The following is an 11,193-nucleotide window of genomic DNA, read 5'->3' as shown; positions in this document are numbered from 1 at the left end:
ATTAATTAAATGTATAATGAATTAACGGAAACTTATACATTATTAGGGGATTAATTGAAAATATTTGAAAGTGAAAGTTTTTGGATAATTACTTATTTTATAGATAAATATAACATTCTAGGATAATTATCTAAAAGGGAACCCTAATCCCAACCTGTAAATAGAGGGGTTCCTGGATAAAAATCAGAACATGGTTCCAAGTGAAAAATCTCTCAAAATCTGATACCCGTTCTCTCTTCTCGAATCCTTAAATTTCTCGAAGGAGTGTGGTGCTTTTCTTTCTACTTCGACATGCCTTAAGAACTAATCAGGTGTGTTTTAGTGTTTTTGGTTCTAGAATTGTCAAGTTTTTGTTATGACATTCTTTGGTGCAATCACAAAAGAGGAATCCTACTTTGGGTTTTATTTCATCCGTTCAACTGGCGAGAAAGAAGAAATCAGAGGCTTAAAATGTATGATTATATTTCCCTCTCTTTCATTGAATCCTTTGGTTGTGTCGATTAGTTGTATAAGAGATTTGTCTCTTAGATTATGAGTTACTGATTTTATTTGATATTTCTTACATTGTGTTTGTGCTTTGTGGCCAAAAGATTCTCAAAACCCAATAGTGGTATAGAGCCATCTTGTACACGTCTTTTCAAATTTGATTTATGTCTATTGTAATTATATTTTCATCTAATTAGTTCACTATAAATTTGTTATAAAGTTTTAAAGTTTAAACCTTTTCTAAAACCAAAACGATTAGGGTTTAAAATTTGTAAAAAATGTTTTCTTCTCATTAAGGTGCAACGCTCTCCTCTGGGTCACGACATGCATGAATGAGTATCTCAATGAAATGTTCCAAATAGCAAGCTATACATGAGCAATTTGAGATTATGAAAACACTTCTAGGGTGCAAGCTTTAAGAGGAAGGATTTTTCAATGCCCGTGTTTTTAAAATGAAAGGTTACATTAATATACTTGAGCATCTGGGATTTCCATTTCCTCAAGATTGACTATTGACATAGTGCTCAACTTGTTGATTAGTTTGTATCATCAGTTCATCTTAGTGATGAGTTCTATGATCATCTTAGAAACTAAAGAATATTTTCACAATTGGATCCACTAAGAATGCTACAAGATAATGGCGTGTTTGAAAGGAGAAAGCAAACTCTACTCGATATGGTTCAATCTATGATGATCAGTGCTACACTTCCGATCAGTTTTCTAGGTTATGCATTAGAGATTGTTACGTATATCCTAAACCTTGTACCAACCTATAAGGTTTCAAAAACACCCTCTAAAATTGGACTAGGTCTCATCCTACACTAGCACATAATAAGGTTTGGGTTTGGAAGTCTTTTGTTCATCGTGAAGTGCTCGAAAAACTATAACCTAGATCAGAGAAGTGTTACTTCATTTGATATCCTGAAATTTACTTTGGATATTTGTTTTACAAACGCTCTGTGAACAAAGTATTTTTTTCTATAAGGGCGGTCTTCCGAGAGAGGAAGATAATATCTCACGGAGTTAGTAGGAGCCATATTGATCTTGATGATATTCAAGAGTCAACAAATGAATAACTTGAAGTTAGCACTAGCCCCCAACCTGAGGTTGACATACCTATTGAGAAATCTAACATCCCTCCACCTCCTCCTCGTAGATTTGATAGAGAGCATTGTCCACCTGACTTTTATTGTTTCCATATCACCGATGAGGATGGAAATCTACTTGGAGATGATGAGTCATGAAGTACCAGGAAGCCATAGTAGACATATTGGCTTTTAAATGGCAAGTGGAAATAGGGAGAGAGAGAGAGAGAGAGAGAGAGAGAGAGAGAGAGAAAAAGAGAAAGAGAGAGAGAGATAGAGAGAGAGAGAGAAAGAAAGAGACAAATAGAGAGAGAAAGAGAGAGAAAAAGAGAGTGTAACACCCTATTCGGAAAAGCATTCATTTATGGATCTAGAAGTCAAGGCTAGGGGGCATTTTAGTCATACATGGGTTTTGAGTTTTATTCGAGAAGTTTTTGGCCCGGGGTGTGTTGCTAGAAGCGTAGGGCTTCTCGCAACCTTTTTCGTGGATATAAAGTTCGTCGGAAACGGACTTAGGATGAAGGAGTTATAACACTTTGAAGTTGTTGTCATTTATGGCCCCTCAATGGAAAAGTTGGCAAGGAGGGTCATGCATGGAAAGTAGGAGGCGTGTGGGTACACCCAGCATAAGTGGGTTACGCCCAGTGTATGAAAGGTGGTGGACGCGGGAGCTTTTTGGCATACGCCCAGCGTATAGGATATACGCCCAGCATACGCTTAGTGCCCAGGAACCCTAATTTCAGGGCATGCCACTACATAAGGAATGTTATTCCCTCAAGTTTCAGCCTCCATTCCACCCTAGAGAGCTGCTATGAAACCCTAACCCTCCTTTGAGTGTTTTTGGAGCTTTGGAGGCCTTTGTAGAGTATTCAAGTGGTGTAAAGCCATTTTTTCAACAAGTGGAGATCAAGGAAGGTGGTGAACTGAAGGAGGAGATATAGATCTGGGATATTTGCCTCATTTCGGACCTTTTTAAGGTATAAAGTTTTGAACTTGATGATTAATCTCTTAGATCTCTCTTAGTACAAGTTTATGGACTCTTTTGGTCCTAAGAATGGATCTTTGGGACTCAAGCACATTTCTAAGACCAGGGTTGCCTCCCTTAGAGTCATATGAGTCCCATAAGCAGTAAAGTTTCAACCTTTAGGACTCATTTGTGTCCATGCATGAGATCCAACCCTTGGAGTGAAAGCATGTTGTCACCTTTTTAGTTTGGGCTTGTTTGGTGGATTGCAAGTCACCAAGTTAGTGACTTTATGAATTAAGACATGGAATAAGACTTGGATCTGAGTTTGTGACCTCTAAATTGGAGTCTTAATCACTTAATGGAAAAAGGACTTAACAGGGGGATTACGTGGAGCGTACGTGTAGGTATGGCCAGCGTACTCACCATTGTGCCTGTACACTTAACATACGCAGATGTACGCCCCATGTAATCTGTCTGTATAGGCCAAGTGTTATTGGGCCTTGGTTGGGCCATGCTTTGGGTTCTTGGGCCTTAGTGGGCGATTAGTAGTCCGATATTATGGACCAAGTAAATAGTTGGGCTTAGAGTAAGGCCCAATAGAGGTATTAGGCCCAATTTAGAAAATTGGGCCACTAGTGGGCTTAGGAAGCTTACATAGTGTTGGGCCTTAGTCTTGGGCCATAGATATAGACCAAGTTGGTTTAGGGTTAGAATGGTCATTTTACCCCCAGAAGGGTTATTGTATTGGACTAAGTGATGTTTGGTATTGGTAGTTGGGAAGCCGAAGGGTCAGCTGTTCGGGAATTGCCAGTCAGCAGCCAAAGGAGTATCAGTAGGGTTCAGCAGTACGAGGTGAGTTTCCCTTTGTGTGAATGGGTCCACGGCCACAATGTCGGTCAATGTAGTTATGACTAGGAAGACTCGGGGATTAGCCCTAGGCACTGTATGCTAGTATGTTATTCCGGACCAAGGTCCGATGTAGTGACATCCCCAATTTCACGGCTAGAAAAGACCGATTTGTTTATGCTTTGTTTTATATAATCAAAGTAATCTTTTGATTAAAAGAGTTGCAGAATTTGTTCCCAAAACAAAAATTATAAGAATTCAACATAACGTTTCTCAAAGAGAATGTATTTTCATTATATAACAAAATCTCGGGATGTCATGTTTCGATACAGACCAAAAGCATAAACAATATAAAATAGACCTTACAACAGTCATTTATAACTACTGATCTTATAATCCAAAATCTCTCGTCGCGTCCACCAACTTATACTTGTGTGTCATTACCTGCAATGCAAAGAAAACTGAGTAGGTCAGGCTTGGGAGCCTGGTGAGCATATAGGGTTTTCAACCCACAATAATACATTTATTATATTCAATTATCAAACAATCAACCCAAATACCCATCCCCATATCTCCTTTATTTTCTCAAGGGTTTACCATAAGAATCCACTATCCCTTCATTCATTCATTCCTAAGGATTTACCTAAGGAATTGGCATGAAGTCCATTGTTGCCAAAGTTTATCTATCAGATACTAAATCCATAGCTATCAGGTGCTAAATCCATAGTCACCAAGGTTTACTCAACAAGCGCTAACTCCATAGTCGCCAAGGTTTATACAATAGGCACGAAATCACATCATCACCAAGGTTTATCAATAGGCACGAAGTCATATCGTCGCCAAGGTTTACTCGATAGGCACTAAGTCACATAGTCGCCAGGGTTTACTCAATAGGCACGAAGTCGCATCGTCACCAAGGCTTACTCAATAGGCACAAATTTGCATCGTCACCAAGGTTTTACTCAATAGGTACGAATTCGCATCGTCACCAACTATTCCATCTACCCATGTTCTACCCAACATTTTTGTAGATATAAATACAAACACATTTTAAATCATTTAACACTCGTATAAAAACATCAATTCCAAGTCCATCTTAAATAGACAAATAATATACAACACATAGCACGTATTTCATAGCTAATTCTTTATATTTATGTGTTAGAAAAAAGTAACTATACACTCACTTGATCAGAAGATGATCGGACAGCACTACGGCTTGTAAAAGTAGTATTCTTCGGTAGATCTGGAAGATCTTCACAAAAACCGGGCTTCTCGCGGGCAGAGCTTCGGCTCGGGAATTTCACTTCTCGGGATCTTCGGGGCTTCGGGACTTGCTTCGTGTCTCGGGAATGATATCGGGGCTTCGGGGTATTTCTTGCACGCAAAAGGAGGTAAAAACGCGAGAGAAATGGATGAATGGAGTACCAAAACTCGGTTGCACTCGACATCTATTTATAGGGTCTGAAACCCCGAATTATGCTCGGCGTAATATTTAGTTATGTTGGGCGTAACCTGGATAAGGTCACTGACTCCCCCCCCCCTTTGGATAATATCGAAATTTATAATTAAATTTAATACTTTAATTATTTAATAAACTTCAAAAATTCATATCATCCTTATACGAACTCCGTTTTCGACGTTCTTTATATCCACATGTTGGTGAGACTACACTCTACAACTTTCGATTAGACTCTGTCGGCTAATTTTGAATTTATTTTTATTATTTATTTTTAGTAGGCCGGGACAAGAAAACTCCGTTATAAATTCATAACTTCTTCATCCGACGTCCGTTTTCATCTGTCTTTTTACTATTTCACTACTATCAACAAGATCTTCGATTCTCGTTTAGATTGTTTCGGCTAAAAACCGCTCGATCTCAAATCGAGTATTCGGGCTGCATACCGCTAAGTCGAAACTTAGAAAAATCATAACTTCCTCATACGAAGTCAAATTTGGACGTTCTTTTTATGCATGCTCACAGTTTAACGAACTCTACGACTTTCGTTTAGATTTCTAAGACTAAATATCGCTCTAATGTAAATTCACTTTTTACGTCATTCAGCGTCATGTTAGTTCTGTCGCGAAACTTCGATATGTCATAACTTCTTCGTTATAACTCGGATTTTGGCGTTCTTTATATGTACGGAATCCTTGTAACATATACTAAAACTTATTTAAGATTACTCCTCCTAAATAACCCTCCATCAAAAAGTCATTTTTGACGCTTATCGTCTCTAAATTGACTAGGCCTAATCTACGGGCGTTACAGATGTCGGGCGGGTGCCTGAGGAAGATTTATGTGCTAGTTATTCTGGAGCAAGATCCGATGTCGGGGTAAGCCCGAGGAAAGTTGCATGTTAGATTAAACTCATTGTATGTGTGATACTTGTATGTGCCTGGTAGGGAGGTGAGTGTGGGCGAGGTCCCGTATCTCACCATTAGCAGAATATGGACAGGGTTCCATATCTCATTAGTTGCAGAGCAGGGGCGAGGCCAGAGTTAGGAAGTAGTGAGTGTGGGCGGGGGCCCGTATCTTATTATTAGTAGGAGTGTGGACGGGGTCCCATGACTCGCTAGTAGCAAGACAGGGGTGAGAACGATAATGCAATAGGTTATGTTCAATTTATGTGTTATATGCTATGGTTATATGTTTGCATGCGTTTGGCGGGCAGGGCCTAAAGTAAAACAAATTTGTATACCGAGCGGGGTTCGAAGCCAGGCAGGGTTTGGGATCGGGCGGGGCTCGATATAGCAAGCGAGGCCCGAAGTAGTGGTTGTGGCCCAGTGCTTGTAGTATGTGATTAAGTATGGTATGTCGTAGGTTGGGGAACTCACTAAGCTTCGTGCTTATGGTTTTCAGTTTTGGTTTCAGGTACTTCAGGTAGCGGAGGCAAGAACTTGGGGTTATCGCATGGCACACACCATTGTTTAGTCAGCCTGGGATGTTTTACTCTGATAGAATAAAAGAATGTTTTAGACATGATACTCTGATGTGATATGTTTTGAATGAATGATTGACATTTGTGGTTTATTTATTAAATTAAAAACAAAATTTTTAGTCATGATTTTTGGGTCGTTACAGAGAGAGAGAGAGAGAGAGAGAGATTTGTCCATATACGACAACTAAATTTTGGAATTTGGTTGATCCTATACTTGGCCTTAAAACCATTGGGTGTAAGTGGGTCTTCAATCAGAAGACTGACATGGATGGGAATTTAAACACGTTCAAAGCTCGATTGGTTGGAAAAGGTCATACACAAACTCAAGGAATTGATTGAGGAGAAACATATCACCATTGGCAATGATTAACTCTAAGGATACTACATGCCATAACTTCATTTCATGATTATGAAATATGGAAAATGGATTTAAAAACAGCTTTCTTTAACAGAAAATTGGTTGAGGATGTCTATATGGAAAAACCTTAAGCTTTTGTATAGTCCAAGTATTCAAATAAAGTGTGCAAGATTGAGAGGTCCATCTATCGAATAAAACAAACATCATGCGGCTGGAACATTTGTTTCGATGAGAAAGTCAAAGAGTTTGGTTTCATAAGAAACAAAGATGAACCATGAGTATATGTTAGAGCTAGTGGGAGCGTTGTAGTATTCCTTATATTGTATGTTGATAACATACTACTCATGGGAAATAATGTCCCGACACTCTAAAGTGTAAAAGCTTGAGTTTGGAAATGTTTCACTATGAAGGACATAGGAGATGGCGTGTATATACTTAGTATAAATATCTATATGGATAGATCTAGGTGGATAATTAGACTGCGCCAAATTACATACTTAAATAAGATCTTGAAGAAATTCAAGATGTTAGATTCTAAGAAAAGCCTTGTGCCTATGCAACATGTGTGGCAACCATCAAAATTCGGTCAACGATTGGCAACCACGAACATGTCAAACATCAACATAGTAGACGTAATGTATATTATTCGACTCTTTTTATGTAAATACAATAATATACTTTGAAATACATCTGAAATATCAGTTAAATCATAAAATTGTGAAAAAAATTGGATGAACGAATACTTGTAGTTGTACATAAAAGGTGAAATAATATGTATTATTGAAGTAGGTATATGTATTCAGTATTATTTTGTATAAACAATACACTAATCAAAAAGTACATGTAATTACGATTTGTGGTTATAAAATATGTCGAAAATAGAGTTCGTATACAAAAGTTATAACAATCCAAAGAAAATATACAAGTCTGCCATCTAAAGACGTAATTAACGAAACTTGAAACACTTTGTTAGATTCCTTAGAAGATGAATTTTCAACTCCTAACAATTTTCCCTCAATCGTAATACGATCTAGCTCTTGGTTCTAAAGCTAACTCATTTTGCACGAAAAAGACACGATACCAGCTTTCCCGTTAACGAATCTTCAGTCGGTTCATTCGCATAGCTACACAACTTTTTTGGTGAACATGTGAACATTTTATGAATAGAGAAATGGTCTAGTATTTGATTCCATTGCTAACTTTTTCGTTTCACGAAGAACTGACACTTTTTCGATTTTAGTCAAATCGCAACAAATGGGAATCCATTGTTATCGTACTTTCAAATGCTTTGTTAGCCTATTTGTGAGACTCATTAGGTGGACATTTTTATCAAACCAGTGACGAGATTTTTCGCAAGAATTCAGAATCGGGTGTCCGGGACATGCGGCACGTTCTCGTCCATGCATGATTTTTGAGGATTGTCACTATAAATAAAAGGGACCAGCTGCACATTTCACTCACACCTCCCTCTTTCTCTCCCTTTCTTCAGTTTTCTGGCCGGTGACCACCATGGTCGCCCATCACCGCCACCGGTAACCACCATGAGCCACTATCAGCCACCACCCCTTGTGTCGATTTGCTACCACCAGCCTTCCCTACCACTGACCGACTTCTGATTAAGCTCTGGTAGCCCCACCTACCTCTGGTGGCCCTCCTTTATCCAACGCCACCACCGCCGACGATGCCTTCCAACGTTTTTCTAGCGACCGGAGATTTTTTTGGTAGAAAAATTCCAGCAACCATCCACCTTTATTCTGATCACATTCCAACCTTTTTTGTGGTAGAGCGTTGTCCATTCGATTTCAACGTGATCAAACGTTTTTAACAACAAAATGAGATGTTTTAAAGCACGTTTCGAATGTGAGTTTCACGGTCCCATTTTAAAACCCTACTGTTTTCGGTTTTTAAAACGATATATCTTTTATATAAATACAAATTTTAATTTTTGTTAATTATAAACTTAAACTGTTATTTAATCGTTATATTAACTATTGTTAAACTTTCATATTTATGTAACGGATAAATTACATTGTTGTTACTCTTCTCACATAACTTGGATACTAGTTATCCATTGTTGCTACTCTGTCCACATAACTGGGATATAGTTATGCATTGTCGTTATATTGCCTACATAACTTATGCAACAGATATGTGTTTTTATTATAAAACATATACAATAATTATACGTTGACAAACTTTTGTCTGGTAACTTTGAAATTTAAAGTTAACGCTTACAAACATTTAGAACCACTCACCCAATGGTTTACATGAGACATTTCATCACACTAGGTGTAATACTTAGTAAAGACCTCTGATCTATAATTGTTAAATCTTAAGTGATCGGGAGGTTTATTTATAAATCTATATGGGTTGACACCCCCCCCCCCACCTGTGGTTGCTAGCTACACCTTTGACGAAGGAGTCGCACAAGACGATAATTGCCTAAACATTACGACGTCCGATAAAGCATTATAAGGAGCATAACTGTCAGCATCTCGGTTATAGGGACTCATTGTAACATTGAACGTGTAACAACGAAATTTTTCAAACAAATTTTTCATTTTCAAAACACAATAAAACTCATTTTACAATCTAAAAATCATAAGTGTCTAAAATGTCAACAATCCACAATATAAATCACAATCCCATAATTATTAAAAAAACATCTCTCACCAGTGTGTACAATCATGTTGGTGCCTTTGCACGATCCTCGGAACTACTTGAAACACACAACACATAACACGGTAAGCATAAAGCTTAGCGAGTTCCCCAAAATACCACACACACAACTCGTCATCCTCTCGAGGCTATAAATCAAATAAGACCCTCTGGTCAATGTGTCTCAGTGGACCCTCCGGTCCCACAACTCAGTTGGACCCACTGGTCCCTCAACTCAGCAATTCAATATAATTCACAGCAGTGTTCTAAAAGGCACGCCATGGCGGGCGCCAAGGCGTGGCGTCGGCATTACGAAAAGCTTCATAACGTTGCTGTTAGGCGTGACACGTGGCAAGGCGTGATATGGCGTGTCGTGGCATGTTATCGCGCGTGTTTTTTCGTTCGAGACACATTTTTTTGCTCTTTTTTATACCTTTTCTAATCAGACATACAAGTATTGTGTTTTTTATTAAATTTCTGTTATTAGTTGTTGATATAACACTTCTAAAAACTAGGTATATTTGATACAAATTTATATTTATGCGGTAATATAATTATAAATTAATAAAAAATCGCCGCCTTACATCACGCCTTGAAAAACGCCATGGCTCGCCATAACTCTTAAGCTTGAGGCTTGGCCTTGCCGCCACGCCACGCCTCACACCTTTTAGAACCTTGATTCACAGTATGCATATCACAAAACAATTAGCAGGATATCTCTATACACAGCACATACACATAAGACCATTTGGTCACGCATAAATTACCACTCAAGGTAATTATAATGAGAATAATCACCTCATAAACTAGCAATTGAAAATCTCGTACTCGGAAATCTTGAACTCTAACCACTGGTCTAGCCTCCGCCTAACACATATGATAATTATCCCTAATTAATAATGGCCCTCAAGAAGCTAGGCTAACCCTTCTACAAACTCACAGAAGGTTAAAAGACCATTCTACCCCTCCATAGGCTTAAGAGTCCACAATTCAGCTGCCATGCAAGCATCGAGGATGCGCGATCCCTACGTCACGCGTACTGGATTTATGCTTAGCGTACTCTCCAGATTCCTCTTTCTCACTCATTTGGTCTGAAACAGTTAAGACCTTGGCTCATCTCATCGATCCAGACTCTCTAATAGCACTTAACCCATAAATTCAATTACTTTAAGACTTTGCATGGCTGAAAAGGTCACCAACCCTCAAAATATACACTCTTTTGTCTCAAGGAGCTCATAACTCATGCATGGACTGATTCCAATGACCAAGATTGGATTCTTATGACATTACACCAGTCATAAGCTCAAAAGGGGTTTGTCCTAGTCTCTGGAGTTCAAGATCTCATCAAGTCTCCACCTTTTTGGGACAAAACCCTAAAATACTCCATTAAGATACTCATAACAAAAGAGAGGTAAATTTTGAAGCTTTATACCTCAATAAGAAGCTCCCAACTCAGATATGCTCGGATCTAGAAGCTTGGAATCCAACTCCTTCTTCTTCAAGGCTTCCTCTTCTCTTCAAGAACACACAAGAACTCCTAAAGGCTCATAAACACACACACACACAAGCTCTTAAACGAGGGTTGGGGCACACTTAGGGTTTGTTGTCTGAGAATGATGGCCAGAAATGAGGTCATCATATCCTTTAAATAGGGGACTCACCCTAGATTAGGGTTTTCATTTTGGGCCTAGTACGCCCAGCATATCCACGGGTACACCCAACGTACTAGGTGGTATGTACGTCACTTGCATGCTGACGAGTACGCTAAGCATACACCTCAAATACGCCCCGCGTACTCGTTTTTCACCCTTTTTTATAATAAGGGCCAAAATAGACAATAGCTCAAAAGAT

The sequence above is a fragment of the Lactuca serriola genome, chromosome 7 (assembly GCF_051521515.1).
Source record: "Lactuca serriola cultivar US96UC23 chromosome 7, Lser_US96UC23_V15, whole genome shotgun sequence".
NCBI lineage: Eukaryota > Viridiplantae > Streptophyta > Magnoliopsida > Asterales > Asteraceae > Lactuca > Lactuca serriola.
Note: the sequence above shows the minus strand (reverse complement) of the source record.